The following is a 23,780-nucleotide window of genomic DNA, read 5'->3' as shown; positions in this document are numbered from 1 at the left end:
ATATTCTAGGCCGAAGCAGGCTCCTTAGTGCCAGTTAACCAGACCGGGTTCTTAAAGAAAACAAGCACTACTACAAAAATCTCCATTCTTGCTTCGTTAACAGAACAAGCCAGGCATTGTTCATCCAATCTACATTGATACTATGTCGACTTTAGTTCCACTTTTGAAACAGTGCAGAGAAACATCTTATGGTTCAAGGTGCAAAACTGGGATATTCCACCTTCCATATTAAGTTAAGAGCTATACAACTATTGTACATTGATACGTAGTCAAATGATTGGCTGGAAAAAGGTTCAACAGTGTCGAAAAAACTGCCAACAAACAATGGCCTTAATCAAGGATCTGTTTTGGCTCCATATCTTTTCAACTTGTATCTGGTGGAGCTGTCTACACTTCTTAACAGCCCCAATTCACACTCTTCTAAGGTGTCTGGATTTACTGCATCTCATATGCTGTATACAGATGATGTAGTATTGATTAGTTATACTAAGGTTGGCCTACAGCATTTAATCACCGCAACGGCTCAGTGAGCTGCAAAACATGAGCTACAAGTACATTTATCTAAGAAAAAAACAATGTTAGTAACCATGAGAAGACATCCACTACTGATTGATCACCTGTATGGCTTAGCATTAGAACCTATGTCAGAAGTATAAATATTTGTGAGTGGTCTTTGAATGTAAAGAATCTTTTGCAAAACAATGCAGTGCCATACAAAAAAGAAATAACATTTTAACCTTTGTTTTTTTCTCCTTGAGGAACACCTTAAATGGAATGTCTTTTCAACCTCTGTTAATGGGTTTGAAGGCAAAACATGTCCCCTCTATTACTTTAGTAATTGAGGTGCTAAGAGGTGGAGCTGACAAAATAATTGATAAAGCTGTAATAATGACATAACATTGTGTGTTTACTCTCCCACCAAGTGCCTCTCCAGCGCAAATTTCTCTGGAACTCGGTTTCTGGAGACAGAATATGAGTTGTCTGGGTGCGTTCTTGAAATTATGCCATAAGCTAAAAATGTACCCCTGACCTAACTTAGGTAGTGTTGTGTGGAAAGCTATAAATGATCCAAGCAATATCGAGGATCCCAACTACTTAAATCAGGTGCTCAACACCTTTAAGGCAGAGTATCTCTGGACCTTAACCCTTTTACCTCCTGCTTTTATCTAGGCCTGGGCGGAGTTCATGGAGTTCTGCTATGCAGAACTCTGTGAAGTGCCGAAAAAAAACTCCACCACGCTACATGGAGTTCCACAAGCGGCGGAGTTTGGGTAAGGTGCACTGTTCACCCTGATTTTCAGTGTGGGAGTTTCTTCCGCACTGTAAAATCAGTGCAAATGGCATCTCGTGGAGCACCAGAGGGAGTCAACTTCTTTTTGACGCTTGAGTAGATTTTCTACTTGAGCAGCAGCTTCCTCAACATGAGCGGAAGCTTTCTTATTGCAAGCGGTCATGGCCTACTGCGACCGCTCACGTTCAGAAATCTAGCTTGTGCTCACCAAATTAGTGATTTGTCTCGCTCTCCAACTTAACGTTGGCGACCACGAGTGAGAGAAAAAACTCCACTCTGCGTCATTTCACAGAGTTTTTAAGAACTCCGCACAGAGTGGGGAAAACTCCTTACCTCTGAGAGCAGAGCGGAATTCTTTGCCCACCCCTACTTTCAAAAGGGTTATCAATTCCATTGGGAACAAAGATTTCTCTACTTGAAGATAAAGCAGTGTTTTGTCTAAGAAATCACATGCCTGGATGGTTATTGGATCATATGGCCTCCTGCTGCCTCAAACATATTTAGGGGATCTGATTGGACTGAAACCTAAGCTTAAATTGCTATCTCTGCGGATGGGGGATTTTCAAACCCATTTTAATTCTCTGGTTTGGAATTGAGCCTCCACTGAGATTCATATTGGTTCTGTAATTACTATAAGGAGGACATGTACCACATTTTATCTATTTGTCCTGCTTTCATGATGGAACAAAAAGGGTTATTGAAACCGTATTTTATTAACAATATCTTATGGACATGTCAGCAGACAGTTATAGCCTGCATTCAAGGAGAAGATGTGATATTTACTGGGAGGTTTGTTAAGTTTATACAAATTGCAGTGTCCACACTAGTAAACAGCGAACATTAAATGATCTCCTGTTTTGACACTATCTGGAATTAATTAAGTATTGCAACTAATTATCCTCAACATAGTATTACTTTACTGTGAGCATGAGGTGATGATAGAAATGCCAAAGTGCCAGCATGCTTATTTGTGACAACATTGTATATAATTGTCAGAGGAAGATTTTTAACGCCAAGCAAAGCATATTATTTAGGAAATCAGCACCTTAAAGCATTTAGCACTTTTTAGTATTTTGTATTTTGTATTTTACTCTGTATTTTAAAGTTAATATGGTCTTGGTATAATGTGCATGTGAGGAAATAATTGTTACTCCACTTAGCACTTTCTTAGTAATAATGTAATACTAGTTGCTATGCCACATATGATTGATGATTTATGCTCAATATATTGTTTTTGATGTCTTTGTTTTCATGATTGTAAGTTTTAAATAACTGAACAATAAAGAATGTATTTACTCTCTGAAGTAAATTTGAAATCACATGTTATTTTTTGTTTTGGTTCTTTAAGGTGTTTCATTCTTCAAAACATATTAATACACAGAATACTAGATTTACAGTATGAAGAAATAACAAAGAGTTCAATAGTACACATCCAATTAAGTTTAAATATGACCTTTGAATGAAAGTTAATTTATTTCATGCAACTAGGAAGATAATTTACAGATACCTTTAAATGCAATTATTACCCCAACTCAGATTTCCCACAAATATGGCTTATCACCATAGTATATTTTACAAAAACGTTTTCTAGGCCATACAATTTTGACTGTAATTACATTTGGTGTTATGGTTGGTTTAATATATACGATATATATGAGAAATCGTTTTGCCAATTCCCTTGATTAGATGGGCAGAGCCAACTATGAAATCCTCGGCATTTACCCGAAATTTCAGGTTTACATCTGAATGAATAAACAGGGATATAATGGACCAAGCAATTAGCTTAGGGTTGCACTCTAAAGTTTGATCTGTGCCAAACATTCAGAATATATTCAGACACTTCCTTCCATATTACACAGTTTATTGTCAGACCTGTATCTGTTTCCCATTTCTTTCAGATTCTCAATGTTAAAGTGTGACATACTTTTGCTTAATACAAAAATCTAGCCCAACACCCAATCTCTGCAGATGTAGTTTACTCCCGGATTTTAGCAATCTGAGATATTGTGTTTTTAATATCTTGAAGTTTTGCACAAAAAACTGTGAACCTGAGAATGGAAACCAGCCCACATTTTGATGTGTTGCGTTTCTTAATTATTCCCAGGGTAACAAATGACCATTATAAAACAAATCCCCAAATCTTCCCATGCTAATCCTCTCACACCAATTAACTTAATTTTGGATGTTTTAAGTGTGCAATTACATACAAATTGTGTATTTTAAATAGTTAGAATTTAAAGAGATTGGGTATATGTATCTAACACATATTATCTATTTAAGAAACAAATGCAAAAAATCAGTAATGTGGCACAGAACTAATCAAGTATTCCTTAATAAATAGAAGGATGAGAGGGATGAATACTAGATATAAATTTTAGTAAGGTCACTCCTTCTTTCTCATGTGTCATGACATTGATAACCTTTTACATTCATTTCATATGAAGCTACTGAGAACAACCTCAAGTTTTTAAAGATATTTTCCAGTAAAATACAAAGCAACATTAAGAAATAAAAAAGAGAGATGAGGAAGAATGTTCTTTTTTAACACTGACACGTAACCAAGATTTATAAGTGGAAGAAATGTCCTTCTTTTCAAAGGACGAAAATAATTCAAGTCATCTAGGTCCTCATAGTTTTCTCTAACCTGATCCTTAGGTGTCTCTTAGGGTCCTTCTTATAGTTCTGATTTAACCTATTATGAAGTTGTGGGTCTGCACTGAAAAGCCAAACATCAATTTTGGCAGGGTCCTCTGTGAAGCCTCCCAATGTCATACATGAAGTAATCAGAAGGAAAACATTTTCCAAATTTTGCCTTCTTGACTTTAAAAATGAGACCATATTATCAGTACACTTCTGTTCAAATATAATCCTACTGGGCATGCTTTCAGCTCCACGAAGGTCTGTACCACAAATCAAAAGACCTTTAGGCAGTTTTCTCTGAGTCAATTATATAGCAGCTAGATGTGAGGTAGGCACAAGATACCCGGTACACCAGAAATCCATTTTGGGACAGGCTTTAGGACCTCATTGACTCTGAATAATTGCACTTGATAATACTGGCTCAGCAATGTTTATGAAAAGGTAATTTAACCAAACTCTAATCTACCAATCAGCCAACAAGCTGTACCCTGGGATCCAAGAATATCCTTGAACTGTTGTGCAGCACCACCTTCCTTCCCAACTTGAGTGAACAGAGGCTGCACTTGCCTATGGGTAGAGAGGAACCTTCACTCTCTGTACCACTTCTGTTGAAATGTCAAAACAATGCCATTGCGCAAAGATGTGGGGAGGAAGATCAGAACAGCACTGTTCAAAAGTCCTTGAAGAGAGCTATTAGATGTATCATCACTACATTCTTGCTTCCACTTTCTGTCTCTCCTGTTTCCTTAGAGGCTGTCACATTCATCATGTGCTTTTCCATGCAGTGTTTCTAAGTTTTACCTCTGTTGTCCAGCACAACATATTTAAGCTTATCTCCCCAACTTCTCCTCCAACCACGGGTGACCAAGCCTCTTGTTATTACTGGCTGCTACCGTGCACACACCTGCAAACAGTAGCTCTGCACTGCTCCGTAATATCGAGAGAGCTGACACCCCGGCAGCTAGCCTCCATGTCTCAAGGCCCCCAGGTTCACTGCAGCACCACTAGAGATTCCAACATTCTCATGAGTGCATGAATGTTAGGTTAGCTCCAGCCAAGACAGATGTGCGTGTTAGCTGCGATGATTTATTGCAGGCCGCCTGCTACAGCAACTCTTAATATAAGCTCTTCTCTTCAGGTTATAACTGAGACAGTTACTGATCCCTCTGTTATTGTAACAGTGGGGTATAGTGAGGGCAGAGAGAAAGTTGACCAGACCAATATGGTGAATAAAGTGTCAGATATACCCTATTTTTGATGTGATGAAGTGCCTTGCTCAAACAGGTGCAATATCTGCTGCTACCCTGCTACACAAAATATATTTCAAGCTATTTCTCTCTTAGGCTTAGACACTGCCATGAGGTTGAGAAAGCAGAGTTCTGCAATAACAGAGAGCCTATTTGAAACAATTACTCTGGCAAACAAATCCACCACCCAGACCATCCCTGCGGAGCTGCAAGAGGTTAGGCCTTTACTGGAATCTTCTAATGAACCACGCCCACCTCAGCTGCCTGCTCATCAATTATTGCAGGTCATCCTAATAGAAACCGGGGGCTGAAGTTAACCCAAAACCGGAATATATCACAGCTACATTGCCATTTGAGCAATATAGACCTAAAACTATCTCTTATTACAGAGAAAATGGAAGAATTGGAACAGAGGGTTTCTGATCTTGAGAACCAAAACCACCTGCAGAAGAGTTCTTTAGAATTTGAGATAGAAATCAGAGCATTAAAATAACTGGAAAATCATTCTTCTCATTCCAATCCTAGGTTCGTGGGTATTCCAGAGGAGTCCATGAATCAATGGGTAAGGTTTCTTTTTCTGAACAGACTTATTCAGAAATATATTTTACCCAATGAGACTTCTGACTTTATAATTATGAGGGCTCACCCAGTCCATGAGCACATTTGAGACTCCCACTTTACGGGGCTGACTTTGCAGCGCTATTTTCCTTGCGCCCTTAGCACTCCCTACCATCACCATGTGTGTGCCATATTTAAAATACTGTGCATCATGGTGCAGTGAAGGGGGCAATAGCATCATTTTGTTATGCTATTGATGTACTCTGCAGAAGTAGTGCCAACATTTTGGCACTACTCCTGCAAAGTACATAGGGACCTATTGTATTCAATGGCATGCCCCCTTTTAACGCATGCTGTGAGCAGGGGTTAAGAGTGCTAAGAAAATGGTGCAAGGAAATCTTTTAGATTTCCCTGTTCCATTTTTTTGTGCCCCCCCATGCAAGAATGCCCCTTTTGTATTCATTATGACTGGCACAGGCATAATGTAGCGCAAAGGGTTACAAAGTGGCACAATGCATGCATTGTGCAACTTTGTAAATGTGGCGTGGTGTTTTTGGCATCTAATGTCATCTAATGTGTTGTTAGGACAGCGCTAAGGGCTCTTAAATCATCTCCCTAAGTTTCCCCATATTGTTAAGTGTCTGACTTTCAGGTTAAAGAACAGATATTACCAAAGGCAACACAGCAGAAATGATTTAGTTCTACATTTGATTTCAAATTTTGAGTGTTCTCCGATATAATTATTGCATCTCACCAAAGAAGGAAACACTTTAAAAATATGTCAAACTCTTTCAAAGCAGTGAGAGCACAGGTTACATTGCCCCATCCTTCTAAATAGAAAGTCCTCAAAATTGAAAATTTCAGTTTTTTCCTTTGCTCAGCACTTCAAAAGGAAACCATTGAGTTGGTGACTGGCTGATTATTTCTGCATTTGATAACTTTATGAACTTCTACTACATAGCCTTGAGCTATGCTCCACATTTTTGATGGCTTTTTGCCCTAATTTGTGCTGCATTGTGGGAATTTGTGCCAGTGCTATATTTTATTTTATGTGTAGATTAAGATTTTGACTGTGGATGTCGGGGTACATTCCTTCCTATTAACAGAAGTGTAAGGTGGAGTTCCATGGCACATTACATTACAGAGAGTGACCTTTGGCCTTAAGTGTTGAGGAAGACATGATCATTTCACTTGTAAGAGTTATGGGGGGAGACAGGGAGGAGGTGTGGTTGAGGTTGCAGAGTGGGTAGCACCAGTAGAAAACAGGTAGTGTGTATGTGTGGAAGTTCCTATTTTGTTGTTCTCTCAAAATTAATCTTAGAATCATTATTTTAATGAGGTCACAATAGAAGGGGTGGTTATATTTATATTGTGTAAAATCAACTGGATTAAAATAAACAGAAGTATCAGATTTTACTGCTTTGGATCAATAGCCTATGTCCTGATGTAATGTTTCTATAGGAAACTCACTTGAAATCCAACAGTCCAAGAATGTCCAGTCCTCACTGGGCTTCTCATGTTTACTTCACATCTGCTAATGCTGCCCCTTTACAAGTGTGGAAACTTTTTAAAGCACTAGTTAAAGTGTAAACCTTGAGCAAAACCCTTTGGGAAGATAGTAGTGGTCTTCTGCCTCCTTTGCCACAAGAATTTGTATTTTTGTGAGTTATTATCATCCTGTTGAAGACTAAGTGGAAGTTTTGCAATAATTGTATTCTTTGGTGGTTTAATCAAATGGCTCAATTATTAAGGTATGTGGTTTTAGTTCTATTCAAGCCCCAGAGTTAGGTGCATCGCAGAAGAGCTATGGACAAATTTAACCAAAGAGTGCAGCATTTATTTAAATTTTTGAAACTGATTTTGGGTTGTCAGATCTATGGTGCACACAGTTTCCCTCTCAAAAGCAGTACACATGCATTTTGGCTAGATTCTAGTATGCCTCTTGACTTGCTTTTTTCTACATTTCTCATTATTTAAGGATAAGGTAATCATTAATATTGTTGAATAGCTTCTCAAGACATATTATTCCTTCTGTGGAGTTTGATACTGAATTTTATCCAAACTGATTAAAAGATGGTCCTTTATTACACCTCTACTTTCAGTGTTGGCTTCATTTAGTAGATTTCTCATGACTGAATTATTTATATGAATTTAGGGTCTGCCTCTCCCTACATAGAGGCTCATATACAAGCCCCTTGCGCCACCATAGCATAATTCTTTTTACACTATGCCAGCACAAACACTCCCCCAGACAGTGCTGCATTTACAAACTGACGCTATGGGACCATTGCGCCACTTCGTAAACCCTTGCACCGCATTCTACCTGTGCCATGTATAATATATGCAATGGAGGCATTCCCCTGCTAAGAGGCCTCAGGAATGGCACAGTGAAATCTACAAGATTTTTAGGGCCATATTTATACTCTGGTTGCGCCGAATTTGCGTCGTTTTTTTAGACGCAAATTCGACGCAGAACTAACGCCAACTAACGCCATATTTATACTCTGGCGTTAGACGCTTTGGGCGCCAAAGTGCCCGGAGTGTGCGTCATTTTTTAGCGTGAACCCCTTCCTTGCGTTAATGATATGCAAGGGAGGCGTTCCCGTCTTAAAAAATGACTCCCAGGCCTTTACGTGGTATTTATACTCCCGGGCAAAAGAGACGCCCGGGAGTGGGCGTGGCCAAAAACGGCGCATTTGCGCCGCTTTTTAACGCCTGGGTCAGGGATGGCGTTAAGGGACAAGTGGGCTCAAAATGAGCCCAGAGTGCCCTCCCCTGCCCCCAGGGACCCCCCCTGCCACCCTTGCCCACCCCAGGAGGACACCCAAGGACGGAGGGACCCATCCCATGGACATTAAGGTAAGTTCAGGTAAGTATTTTTTTTTTTTTTTTTGTGGCATAGGGGGGCCTGATTTGTGCCCCCCTACATGCCACTATGCCCAATGACCATGCCCAGGGGACATAAGTCCCCTGGGCATGGCCATTGGGCAAGGGGGCATGACTCCTATCTTTACAATGATAGGAGTCATGTTGATGGGGGATGGGCGTCGAAAAAAAATGGCGCAAGTCTGGTTACGACGATTTTTTCGACGCAACCTGACTTGCCCCATTTTAAGACGCCCATACGCCATTTTCCCCCTACGCCGGCGCTGTCTGGTGTACGTGGTTTTTTTCCACGCACACCAGGCAGCGCCGGTCTGCTAGCGCCGGCTAACGCCATTCAATAAATACGGCGCCCGCATGGCGCCTCAGAATGGCGTTAGCCGGCGCTAATTTTTTTGACGCAAAACTGCGTTAGCGCAGTTTTGCGTCACAAAGTATAAATACGGCCCTTAGCTTCATTTTTTAACGCGTGCTCAAGTGCAGGCATTATAGTGGCACTAGGTTGTTTTAGTTAGGCCACTCAAGCTTTACTGGACTAGCATGAACATTTTTGTACTAGTCCAGCAAAGCTCTACAACTGCATCAGACATTCTTACGCAGCTGTGCTAACAAGCACAATGGTGCACTGTATTGTAAGTAAAATGCTACCATGGTGTCATTGGGGAGGCCCTGGGCAGCACAAGCAAACTGGTGCATTGTGATAGATGCATCAGTTTCTCGTAAATGAGGCCCATAGTTTGGCCACTTTTAAGGCCACATTAAGAGGTCAGGTCAGAGCATATTCAGTCAAAATAGCTAAAGAGAAAAAGGTGGTGATGATGATGCTTCAAGAGTGTGTGGAGAGGACAGATAGGGCTGTTATCTCCTAAATAATTCAGAAGCTAATCTAAAAAAACTTTCTCTGGTGAAACAAAGGTTTAAGACCATTGGATATCAATAGAACAGTTAAAGGAAAATTATATAAAAAGGAAATCCTATGAGGAGATTGAACATGTTGGTAAATTCTTGGCATGGTCTGAAAAAGCAAAGCAAAAGGATGATGGACGGAGTGCTGAACAATCCAAACACTCACCCCCAGTCACAGATCTGTGCTTAATCCATTGTTCTGAATGAATTTCATTAGAAGGTTGTTGATCCACCCATTATGTTTCCTGTGTCTGATTAATGCTTAATTGAGAGGGTCTTTCTAGATCAGTATAAATTAATTTGGCAGACAGACGAAGTGACAGACAGAGTTAATTACTGTTTTTTGCAGACAATTATTATTTCAAGCCTTTCAGTGGATCAAAAATCAGGTCTTATAAAACATTTTTCAGCAGACGAAATCTAATCAGGTTCAGACAGCTGTAATAATGGTAAAACCACAGGTATTGACGGATACCAATTGAGCACTATAAAGCATTGTTCCCTGAATTTCAGAAAGTTATGGTTAAAATATTCAATTCAATCCTTTTGTGGATAAAGTGCCATCTTTTTTCAGAAGCCATGGTCCACTTAGCTTCTTAAACTTTGAATACAAATCTTCACACAAATTCATGCAAAAAGGCTCATGGTAGCCACACCAAGCCTAATCCATCAAAATCAAAATGGATTTATGTTTAATACATGTATATAATCTAATACTCAGTTTGTGATTTAAGCCATTGATTATTTCCCACAGGAACATTTAAAGTCAACAATGATAATGTTAGATAAAGCCTTTGATTTGGTGACTTGAGACACATTTTTTCATGTCTTGGAGGCCTTTTTATTTCTGGCACAGTTGTAATTGCATCTTTGATGGCTTAAAACACATGCTTCCAGTTCAAGAATAATTAATTTGTCTGTTGCAAGTAGAATTAATAGTACTTGTGGGGCCCACTAAGAATGTTCGATATCTCTGATTCTATTTGAAATATTTATTTATTATTTGACAATTGACTGTTGTAGTGGTAGGATTATCTCTACCACAACCCCAGGTTTATTAAAACTAAAACTATATGTGTTAGATTGGTAGTATATTGGGAAGCAGATAAATCAAATATGCCACATTTGTTAAAATTCATGAGTTTGCATTGATCGGGGGACAGAAAATCAACCAAGGGAACCAGTGGTTCTTCTTAATGCCTCCATTGCTGATGTCCTTGATTGGATCTGTTCTAGCTATAACATAATAATTTACCCATTAGGTATCTGGGAATTCACGCGACATCAAATTATGCTGATTTAGTCAGATTGAGTTATACATCAACATTGGAAATACTTCAAAATCTGTTTAGTGGATGAAAGTATTTAGCTCTTTCAATTATCAGTAAAGTAGCTCTGGTAAAGATGTCTATTCTACCACTGTTTAATTTTGTATTCCTTAATGTCTCAATAACTAGTATTAGTAAAGCTAAAAACAATAAAATACAGTACTAAAAACCTATAAACCATCAATATCTGGTAAAATAAAAATTTCCACTTCCACATTAAAAAACACTTTAGATGAAAACTGCAATTGCATCAGATCTTGACACATAATATTTAAAAACTATGGGTTTTTAAAAACTTACATGAGCAAAGTTATAGTAGGGGCAATAGGAACATGGAATATTGAGCAATTCATGTTTAAAAAACATCGGCACAACCCATTTTTATCCCGCAAATGTTTGTATCATTCTGGTCTAGAGAAAATCGTTTTACACCGAAGCCATACTTTGAGCATCTCTGTATGCAGCTTGGGAGCCAGTAATTTTGTGAGATATGGGTAAATGTCCGAATGACATAGGGTTTTCAATAGCAGTTCCTTCAACAAATAATCCATATCAAACCTGTGGGACACTTTAAAGGACAACTCTCTCAAAGTTTGTTTTCTGAAAGCGGCACCCATTTTCCTATGATTCCCAACAAGCTGTGCATAGTTTTAATTTCATTAATTGTTTGAACAGAACCCCAGCCCATTTCCTTTCACAGGCGAGAATTTCATCAAGCGTATCTTTGAATTTTTTTAATAGAGAATTCACCTAAAGACAGCTTGTTCAGGAACCTTAAAAGGCAGGAACTTGCCTTGAAATGCCACTACAAAAGATTTAGGGCCATATTTATACTTTTTGATGCAAAGCTGCTCCGTCGCAGTTTTGCGTCAAAAACATTACCGCCGGCTAACGCCATTTCGATGCGCCGTGCGGGTGTCAAATTTATACTTTGACGCATGGCGGCGCAACCAACAGGTGGGAGTCAATATTTCGTGACGCACACAGCGGCGTCAAGTCGTAAAGGAAACCAACGTTAACGCAACGCAAATGACTGTGGGTCGATTTACGACAGCGCAACCCGGAAAGTGCTGTTTTTTTTACGCAATAGCGTCAAATTTACCCGCAAACACTGCCCTTTACAGCAGAGGAGAGCCAAAATGGATCCCAGATGCCACAACAGACCCCAGGAAGATGACAGCAGACCAGGTTCCAGCCAGGATGATCCATACAGGAACCAAGACATATATAGAAAAAAAAGAAAGTGTCGCTTCAGTGCAGAGGAACAGGAAATCCTGGTTAAAGAGGTGAAGGAACACCAGCATCAACTGTTCATCACCTCTAAGTTGCATATCAGCAGGAGAGAGGCCATATGGCAACAAATTGTGGACAAGATCAATAGTGTGGCTGAAGAACGCAGAACAGTCACCGAGTGTAAGAAACGCTGGCATGACTGCAAACGTAGGACAAAGGAAAAAATGGCCAGGAACAGGAAGGCAGCACTGCAGACTGGAGGTGGGAGTCCAGCACACCAGGAGGCCCTGGACCACATGGAGGAGATGGTCGCAGCCGTCATCCCTGAGGAGATCGTCACAGGGATTCAAGGACAGGACAGCGCAGACTACCACGAGACAACGCACATGCAGGGTAAGTCGCATGGGGAATTATAATGCAATAATGATAACTGCAACCGGGGTGGGGAATACCTACTACACAATGCATGTAAGTCAGCATATATATGAAGTGGCATGGGTAAAGGTGCACGGCAGGGGTGCATGCCCAGCACAGACAGAAGCTGGGGCACGACAAAACACAGCACCAACAACAGTCCCATGGGGCCATCCTGTCATGACAACAATGGAGCTAAGGGAAAGCTGCGACAGGTGGGAAGGCCACTACGTCAAACTTACATCCAGGCACTCGTCAGTCAAAATGTATCCTACATCAACTAGGTCCCTATCAGTAATCCAGTAGCCAAAACAACAGCTGCAATGTAACTGCAACAACAGTTGACACTAACACCTCTGATCTCTGTGCAGCTATAGTAGCTAATGGCAGGAACCTCCCCATGGAACATACATACCTAAATTAGGGGGTGAGGATGACATCTGCATCTATTTCCAGAAATAAGACAAAGGCACCAGTACACTCAAATGCCAATGCCCATAGTTGACACATACATCAGCCAAAGTAAAGAGCAATAGGAGCCACACAGCACTAAGGAAACACACATGCTGCATACGTCAGGGTCCCTCACGTGCCTGGCTAACAAGGCAACATCACTAATGTCATACAGCTCAGACAACAACATTGAGGAGGGGGCACATGCAACTGGTCACTGAAACACACCTGCACAGTCTGAGAACCAAATAGGACATTGATACAATAAACAGGGCAATCCAATTAAACACACATTACCCAACATCAGCTGGAAACATCAACAATGTTTACATCCATATCACATCGTAACATTGCCATGCATAGGATATGCCACATAACAATTACATTTAGGTCAATGTGAATAAAAAGATTTTGGGGCAGGTCCTGAGAGGCAAGTGTGCTGCCAGGGCAATCACAACACCCACAGCCAGTGAAAGTGTAGTGTGGTAAGTTTTACGTATCCTTTGCGCATTAGCTTCAGGCTTTAGGCCTTTGAGCACTTTGCCCTGAATGTATTTTATTCATTTGCTGACAACTTAGAGCCTCTGTGCACTTTGCTCTAAATGCTTTTTATTCGGCTTTGTGCTGTTATTTTTCAAATAGCCAGTTCTACGGTCTTGTTTTTTATTCATATCACACTGTTTTGCCTACTTCAGCACTGGAGTTCTCCATAACATATTCACTCTGTGCTTCAGTCAAGGATACAGTCTGGTACATTGCCGATAGATGTGGTAGGAGTTTAGATTTGGCATTCCTGCATAGGGACATTTTGTAATCACGATGACATGTTAGTTATAAAAACACTTCCTTGTCCCAATACACGCAAGAGGGAGTTTCCGAACAGAGAACCACAACTAAACGCTGCCTGCCTTGTTGCAGATGCTGAACCAGATCACAGGCCTTTGCTCAGGTATGAGGGCTGATGTCTCCCCAGTGATTCAGAAAGGCAAGCTAGAAGCTTAACATGCTGTGCTCTAAATAGAACAAGCAGAGGGAGAGTAGAAACTGTTAGGCACTATGATAGCTTTGTTCTTATGTTTTACTCACCTGGTGACTATTTCAATTCTACTATGTTGTATTGCTCTGGTTATTGCGGCTCACGCCTTATTATCTAAAATACAGTCGTTTTATGAAAACATTAGATAAAACTTATACTGTCTTGGTCATTTGTATATGAGATCATATTGTAAATGAGAGAGTTGGTTTGGATCTGAGTGACCACGACTTCCCTGAGAAGTTCCAAAGATGTCATGCGCTCGGCTGCCTAATCATTTCTTCCCCGTGGGAGAAATGAGGCACTGCTAGTTAGCCGGAGCAAAAAACGGATTTAGGGTGACAGAGTTCCTTACACGTGGGTCAGACTCAGTCCCCCACACCGTTATCGATCCTGCTGCCTAGAAATCCAGTAATCTCATTTAGGATAATGAGAGCCCACACAACAAAAGGTCTCACCATAAGAATAGATATACACGGAGGGTCGAGTAGGACAAAAAGATGGCTATTCCCTAATTGGTACAAAGCAACACCTAGAGGCGAATAGGCAGACAAGTCTGATAACTCTATATCATACATGTGACACAGAGGTGGGCCCTAGGCCTATAACAATGCCCATATGAAGGACAGCAGATACCAATACGAAACCAGAGCATCAAGTAAAGTCATAAAAAGGCTTTCATGTTACAGCAAAATTGTCACAACACAGACACACTAATTGTACCCTGTTTCATTGCAGAGGAACATGGATCTCCTGCCGATATGCCTGTCCCTGATTTCCCTGATGACATGGATGACGAGCCCATAAACATTTCCCAGGAGACCATCCAAAAGGTCCTTGAAACCCTCCAGACCCCACCTTCAGTCACAAGGAGGAGCACAGAACAAGCAGCCGTCACAGAAGACCCACCCACCACCCCAATTGTAAGACCTGCCAGCTCCAACACAGCTGAGGACTCTGACGACACTGGCACCAGCTTTGAAAGAACTGTAGTTGGTGTACAGCGTGAGCTGGCCAAGGAGGTGCGGGTGGGGATGCAAAATATGGCAGCCAGCCTTGAGGGGGTGCATTCGTGCATGACGTCATTTGCAGATCAGGCAGCTGCAATGCAAGCCCTAACATCTCTCTTGCAGGAACTTGCGAAAACACAGAAGGAAATCAGCACAGCTGTAATACAGTTGACACAACACCTACAACTGCAATCCAGTCAACGCGTGCACGAATGCAACATTGAACCCCTCAGGGCCTACCTGGCTGCCTACCATCGTGATGTGGCTGCTATTCTCAAAAACCACCAGGCCCTCCTTGCAGCAGTACTGCCCTTAAGAACTTCACAGGGAGCAGCACCCGGGATGTCTGACTCCACGTCTTCTAACACTGAGGTGTGTGTTGCCCCTTCACAACCAACAACAACAAGGACAAACCAGGCAACACACACATCAGAAGAAGAAGACATGGAACAGATCACATTCTCACGGAAGAGTACCCAGAAGCACTAGTCCCTGCACCATGGCCTACTTTGACCAAGGTCCTACGTTTTGTCAAATGCCAGTCTCACTACAACTACACTCAATGACTGTTCTGCTAATCACTGTATGACTTGTCACCATTGCCAGTGAATGTCTCTCTCCTACTATTCGCCAAATCCTGTCCCTCTGCACTGTCTGTGACATCACCCCAGCATGTCAGGAGCATCATCCACACCCCTTCTGTAGGATCACCATGTAAGAATGCACCAGAACGGACTCAGCAAACATGGACACTGGACATTTTGCACTACAGCACCTATCAATAAATAGCACTTGCACACCTAATATGTCTCTGTGTTATTTGACACATCAACTGTGCAGTAGATAACTCTAAAGTGCCTGTGTGGCAACCATGTAGCTTGTCAATACAACTGTCCTGACATCATGTAGTCTGATACATCTGTGCAGTGGCCAGGATTGCATCATAGCCTTACCATCCTGAGGAGAATAACTGATGAAGGGACAAACCACACACAATCATGCTGTGTTGGACAGAATAATGCTCCATCTATAGCAATTCAAGTCAACTAATGATGGCTGATAAATGTAGGCATCATGCAATACTAAAACATGAAATTATGCAGCATAATCAAAGCAAACACAAATAAAGACTGCATCAATCACCCTTTCTGAGTATACTTCCATGCTGAATTATTACACACATGATCTAGGACAGCAATAAAGGCAACAAGACAAGAGTGTTAACAACACCTCATCTACAAAGATCTCCCTGAACATCACACTGCAGTCCGACCTAATAAATTACCCACAATACCAAGTCTGGAAGCATACTTTGTGATGTAGAATACCTACTCATCAACACAAATCCTTGGTGATCGATGTAAACTACCAATGGTGGGTCTCCCAAATGGTGGATACTAAGTTAGCACAGGGGTAGCTGCCATGTTAAACCTCCATTTTCTGTGGTGGGTAGCATAGGACACAGATGTCATAGAAAAACATTCACCTACACTGATGTCAAGGCCATGATAAAGTAGCAGTTAACGCATAATGCAAAGGGTTAACTATATGTTTATTCCTATGTATTCACACCAGAGGCAACTAAGGGAAAAGTCATACCTACACTAATCTAACCTGACTACTCCTAACCCACAACTGTCCCTAACTAACCTAAGCTAAACTTACTCTACACATATAACGAATCGATCTAAACATCAACCCCCCACCCACCATTATGAGACAGGACACATGCAGGACAACACATACTAACCTACATACATACTATACTATCCTAAACAATCATATATTTTTTTGGTGTTTTTTTTTTATATATTTTTTTATTTTTATTTTTTATATACAAACAGGAATCCCAACATTGCCCCCCACCCACCCACACAAAAATGAAAAATATAAAGAATAAGGACCCCCCACCCTCCTCCCTAACACTAACTAAGCTAACAACCTACACTAACCTAACACTAATCCCCAAAACCCAACTATAAGTACAAAAAGGAAAGAGGAGAGAGGGGAGGGGTAAAAGTAAAACATGGCAAAAGTCCTAGAGGTTGGCCCTCCGTAGGGTCCGCCTGATGGACCGAACCCTTTTCTTAAAATATGCCACATCCTGGCTTAGCTTGTCCACCTTTGAAAACACTTTGTCCAATTTACGGCTTAATGCCAGGAATGCCGCTGGGTCTACAGGAGGGGCTGCTGCAGTCTGTGTGCTGGCTGAGGTGGACGGTGTGGCAGTAGTTGTATGCCCACTGGACTGTCCTGTGTGTTGGAAATGGCTGGGTCCAGGTCGTGCTGACGAGGCAGGGTCAACTGTCCCCGCCGTTGCTGGGGCCACTTGGGGAGACCTGGCGGATGTGGTGGGGGTGGCTGTTGTGGGCAATGTAGGGCCACCCTCTGGTGAGGCCCACCATGCCCCGGAGGCCCGATCTGCTTGGTATTTGCGGCCATCCTCCTGAACCCCGACTGCACCTGCAGGATGTGCCGGTATCGCATTGCACGCCGTTCAAACTGGTGTCTCTCTGCGGCACTCATGTTTGCAGCTGTGAAGAGATATGGCAACTATTTACCATAGGAAATGCATTGGGTGGAATTGCACAATGGGTTTATTGCACATTACTTGTACTGTATTTGTTACAGCGATTGTCACAACATAGTTCATTGAAAGTCTCAGAGGAAGTACATGTGAAGCCTGCATAAAAAAAGGCCATCTCACACCTAGCATATCCGTGTCTGTACATGATGGGTCACATCTGCCTAAACTTCTCATCCAAATAATGGGTAATGCAGCTGACATTATGGATGAACCTCTTCCGCATACTGACTTCACTACATATGTCACTCTATGTGATAACTATCACAACCCTCACTCAATGCCATTTGTAAATTGTTGTTTGCAAATATTGAACCCATGTGCCATAACCGAATGTGTACACTAGGTTCTAAACTAAGTTGCAAAAGGTCACAAGTATGTGTAACATACTGGTTGCTACAGTCCTAGGTACCCTATTCCCAATCACATGGCAGTCTTTGAGGGTGGGGTGGGAAGAACAACCAACAATCCCAGATTCAATGCACACCCAGGAGTGTATAGAAAGTATTTGCCTCCACACACAACACCAATGAAGGGCTAACAACAATTTGGAGTCAGCCAAACATTGTCCTATCCAAGGTCCACACATGTCAAAATGCACTGACTCAGGCCAACATCACATACTACCAGTGAGGCATATGTTACCACACACACAGAGGAGCAAGAACACCCATGATCATGAGTAGAATGAACACCTAGGGCATTGCACTCTAGTCCCACACACTTCTAGTTCAACTTGTGGAAGTACATGCCCCCGGAAGATCCAACCTACAGTGTACTCAGTCCATCCTCAACTAGGAAGCTGCATATTTAAGACAAGCCTTTTGCAGAAGCTATCTGGGAGAATGTCAGTCTGAAATGCAGACTCAGTCCAAGCCAGGTCCCAGAGCAACTCTTACATTAACCAGTGTATTCCGCATGACTCATCCCACTCCCCATAGCGGGGCCGACTGGAATGACCTACAGCCCCTAAATCTGAGACATGGATAAGCATTGGTGTACAGAAACTGAAGTGATATTTGAAATCCCACTAATGCAACAATACCAATGAACGGGCAGCGCATAAAACCTTGAATTCTGTTGAACACACAGTAGTCCATCATGTATCACTAGCAAACAATAAAAATAGCACTCAGGCCACACTCACTGTAGGTGTCAGGGTCCTCAAAATGAGCCACCTCTCCCACGGTGTACGGTGCAGGTCCACCTGTAAAGCATGGAAGGAAGAATATACTCAGACTCCGTGCACTGACAAACAATTGCAGTTACAATGACAATGTGAGAATATGACATGCGTAATGAAACACTTTGACACATGCTCATTCTGCATGGCAGATTTCTTAATCAACATTTACATTGGATGAGTCTCCTGCTACAGTTACACACCATACTACACACATGCAGTGGCCAGGACAGTCATGTGGTGTCAAAGATACACCTTCATTAGTATGCCCCAACAATATTGGGGTGCATTCATCTCATCATGTGCATCCCAGAGAGACATCCAAAAGCTGGTTACTTGAGGACTGCATGACCCCTCAAACTCAAACAGGCTATGTGGTCATTTTCATCACACACTAACCAGACACACATGTGACATATGTGTGGACAACATAGCTAACTTCAATTGACGTGAAGGCACCACTCAATTATAGCATCATCATGGTTTTACAAATTTCTGTCTAGCTATGGCGTCTACATATGTAGGTATGATGTTTCAACATCCCTTTTTCACTGGCAATTATGACCTGTAGAGTTCAAATAGAGGCATTAACGTGTCGCTTGTCTGACACAAAGGCAACACTACATTACATACAGCTACAGGCATCCGGTATGTGTTGAAAACATGAGCCATCTGACTGCTAGCATTTGTCTTCCTACACATTGTGCAACAATTACCCAGTAGGTTTCCCTAGCATTACACACAGTCAGCTACTTATCTAGCAGATTGGGTAACAATCATCACATGTCCCCACACAGCTTTCAATTATTCACATGTAATTGATTTGTACTCACCAACATGGCCACCAATCCTGATTCCCAGGTGGTCCAGCAGATCCTGCTCCCTGGATATCAGATCAGCCCAGCGGTGCTTGAGTTGATGGTCATTCCTCATGCTACCGTAGACCCGGACCAAGTGATGACGCACCTTCCCCCACCGGACTTTACGTGCCTCCGTGTGATACCCCTGTATCACACGGCCCCCAGCCTCCAGCATGAGTGGGAGGAAATGGCAAACAAGCCAAATAAATCCCCCCAATTCCTCCTCACCCATCCTGGCAAGCCGTGGCCTACCTGACATCTTTAGTATTAGAAAGGTAAAAAATTTAGAACAAAAAGGAAAATGGGGAAATGGGGAAAGGTAGAGTAGTGAAGGAAAAAGAAAACGTAAGAAAAATAGCCCAACTAACCCCAAATTTAAACTACCCAGAACAGACTACCACAGACAAAAAAAAGAAACACTGAATTTGACAAAAGTATACAAAACAGACTCAGACAATATTAGACAACAAGACAATGATCACAAAAGCACAATAGAGAAGGTACACTGGACACAAAAGCAGTAAAACACAGGACAACACTTTTCACACAGCCACACAGTCTAGAATAATCTGAGACTGCAAAGTGAAAGTGAAAGTAAACTCACAGTACAGATTCTGTTACAGGATATCCTATTACATCACTTCCTGCATAAAATGGCCGCCGTTTTTATTTTTCCGTTATGCGTCATATTTTCATGCATACAGATTGTGCGTCATATGTTTTGACGCATAACAATGCACATAATGCAGAGTCAAAACTAATTTCTACATTGTTCCCTTACATTTTTGTGAGGCTGAGTTTACAGTTCTAGAGTTGAAATGCAATTCGTGGCAAATATGAGAACCAAATATGAACATTATTTTTGACTCTGCATTCTGTGCACTCCTGTACGTCAAAAAATTATGACGCCCATGCTGTATGCGTGGAAATATGACGCATCATAGAAAAGATGGAGGCCATGTAATGCAGCTTATTAATCTATCATTTTTAATAGGAAATTTTTTGACTCTGCATTCTGTGCACTTCTGTACGTCAAAAAATTATGACGCCCATGCTGTATGCGTGGAAATATGACGCATCATAGAAAATATGGTGGCCATGTAATGCAGCTTATTAATCTATCATTTTTAATAGGAAACTTTTTGACTCTGCATTCTGTGCACTCCTGTAAGTCAAAAAATTATGACGCCCATGCTGTATGCGTGGAAATATGACGCATCATAGAAAATATGGTGGCTATGTAATGCAGCTTATTAATCTATCATTTTAAATAGGAAATTTTTTGACTCTGCATTCTGTGCACTCCTGTACGTAAAAAAATTAAGACGCCCATGCTGTATGCGTGGAAATATGACGCATCATAGAAAATATGGTGGCCATGTAATGCAGCTTATTAATCTATCATTTTTAATAGGATATTTTTTGACTCTGCATTCTGTGTACTCCTGTACGTCAAAAAATTATGACGCCCATGCTGTATGCGTGGAAATATGACGCATCATAGAAAATATGGTGGCCATGTAATGCAGCTTATTAATCTATCATTTTTAATAGGATATTTTTTTACTCTGCATCCTGTGCACTCCTGTACCTCAAACAATTATGACGCCCATGCTGTACGCGTCGAAATATGACGCATCATAGAAAATATGGAGGCCATGTAATGCAGCTTATTAATCTATAATTTTTCATAGGAAATTTTTTGACTCTGCATTCTGTGCACTCCTGTACGTCAAAAAATTATGACGGCCATGCTGTATGCGTGGAAATATGACGCATTTTGACAAAAATGTCTTAATTTTCTCAAATTGTGAAAGGAATTTTGTCATGACCAAACGGTGTTAAGTGATACACATTTGTGGTTAGCTATGACACATGTCCCTTATTGGATGTATAGAAGGCATTCACAGTGTAATATTAATGATTGCTCAAAATGGTTATTAACCATATTTGTACACATATTTTGGGTAATTGCTGATGGCTAATTTCAAATGATGAATGGGATACCAGGATGTATTCCTTAGCAAAAATGTGTTCACATTTATCACGGTAATCCATTTATCTATAGTCCAAACAGATTGTCACTTACACTTTTTATGGGGCTAACCATGTCCTAATAATGATTTTGTGTATCTTATATGTGTTTTACATTTGAAATGTAGGCCACATATGCGCCTTATGCATGTGTTTACTTCACATGTACTTAATTCTTGTATATTTGGGGGGCGGTAGAGGTGGACTTAGGCCCCCAGCACCCTAGGGTTTGCCCTTCCAGATTTGCTAATTGATCCATGGCTTTCATTTATTCTGTTATGCTAAACCTGCAGCAGCAGGCTCATGGAAGGCCATAGGGTATGATTCACTGTTAGCCATTCAATAATCCCATTTGCCCATTTGACGTTTGCCCTATTGATTATTTGGAGCAATCTGACATACCATTTTGCACAGAAATTTTTGGCTAAATCTCGGCGTTCCTCATGTGCTGATGACAAATAGGTTGTTGATGTATGTGGCCCTTTATGCATTACCTGGTTTAGTGGTATGTTTCATTCTTCCTGCTAGGTTCCTGCTAGGTTCGAACTGGGACACTACTGTGATCGGCTGCTTGCAATTATTTGGTTGATTGGATGGCATATGTTTATATGTGTGGTCCAATGTAGATCCACTATCAACTGTCTTGGTGTATGTTGTCACTGTAACTTCAAAGTCTCCTCATGAGTTAGTGGCAGCTAATCTTGTTCCAATTGGGCATTTTTTGTAGCAAAAATATGAGAGAAGCCATTGAGGACATGGTCACATACACATGGATGGTCCCACCCTGTCACTGAACACGTGTAATGAGACTTTCAAATGAGCTACATTTTTGTGCTGAGTGAGAGAATGTCTCAGGTGTCTGGATCAGGCATGTGTCATTGCCACATTTGTACTCCTGTTGGCCTCTGTGGATGGTAATGTATCATGAAACATCATAGCCTCTGTGCAGACATTTGTGGTGTATATTTTTTGTGTAATGAGTGTTATGTCATTATTGCTCAATGAGACGACATTCTTCTTCAGAAATGTCAAACTAAAGGTGGGCAGAAATGAATAGGCCAAACCATGATGTGGTGTTTGTTATCTGTGTTTATTTACAATTGTGCAATAAGTGTTGATATAAGAAATTCTGAAAAGAAATTATTTACAATCTGTTGGCGCCTACGAACTCCAGCAGCCGTGTTTGGTTGTTCCCCCTCCTGTTGCAGGCCAGCATCCTCCTTTTCATCGTCTTCAGGCATGTCCGGGTCTGGTTCGAGGAGGGGAATGTCCCTTTTTACACAAATATTGTGCAATATGTCACAAGTGAGTATGATCCTACAGACCATCTCTGGGGAATATAGTAGGCTACCGCCAGTGATGTCAAGGCAGCGGAACCTTGACTTTAGGATCCCAAAGGTCCGCTCAACAATGCTGCGTGTCCTCTTATGGGCTTCGTTGTATGCCCGCTCTGCAGCAGTAGTCGGGTTCCCAAATGGTGTCATTAGCCAAGGCTGGATGCCATACCCCTGATCAGCTGAAAGAAAAACACAGAATGGGATCATGTAGATGTAGGAGGCACTCTTGTACAGACCTTTGATGGCAGTAGTTGTCTTGTGTTGTCTGTGACTCTTTTGTGTACTAATGTGACAACCTATACTTGTAGGCTAAAACTTTTGCATTGAGTTTTTTCCTTGGCTGAGCAAGTGTTTGTTAGCTAACCGTTTGTCAGCAGTATGTATTGGGATTTTCAGTACAGTGTGCCCTCCCTAGCATTGTGACTTGTGATACAGGTGTCCGTGTGTCTTCACTGGGGGTGAGATGATAATTCCGTGCAGAGTTAAAAATGAAAGTGTAGTTAACACGTTCATATGAAAGTACCCTGGACATCCCATACCTTAAGACTTATGCAATGTATTAATGTACAGGTTATTGTGACACTTACAATTTGCAAGGTGACATTTAGGCAACCACACTCATTAATGTCTTCACATTAAGCTGTAGAGTAAATTCCAATGTGTGACAGGTTCAATGGTGACTTCAGAAACATGGCTAGTGATGTGAGGACCTCAGTGTGTTCCTGGCTAGGTGTTGCTATTGAGGTGTATGTGTTGTGTGTCCTAGAGGGTTGCTGTGCAGTGTGT

The sequence above is a fragment of the Pleurodeles waltl genome, chromosome 7 (assembly GCF_031143425.1).
Source record: "Pleurodeles waltl isolate 20211129_DDA chromosome 7, aPleWal1.hap1.20221129, whole genome shotgun sequence".
In the NCBI taxonomy this organism is placed as follows: Eukaryota; Metazoa; Chordata; class Amphibia; order Caudata; family Salamandridae; genus Pleurodeles; species Pleurodeles waltl.
Note: the sequence above shows the minus strand (reverse complement) of the source record.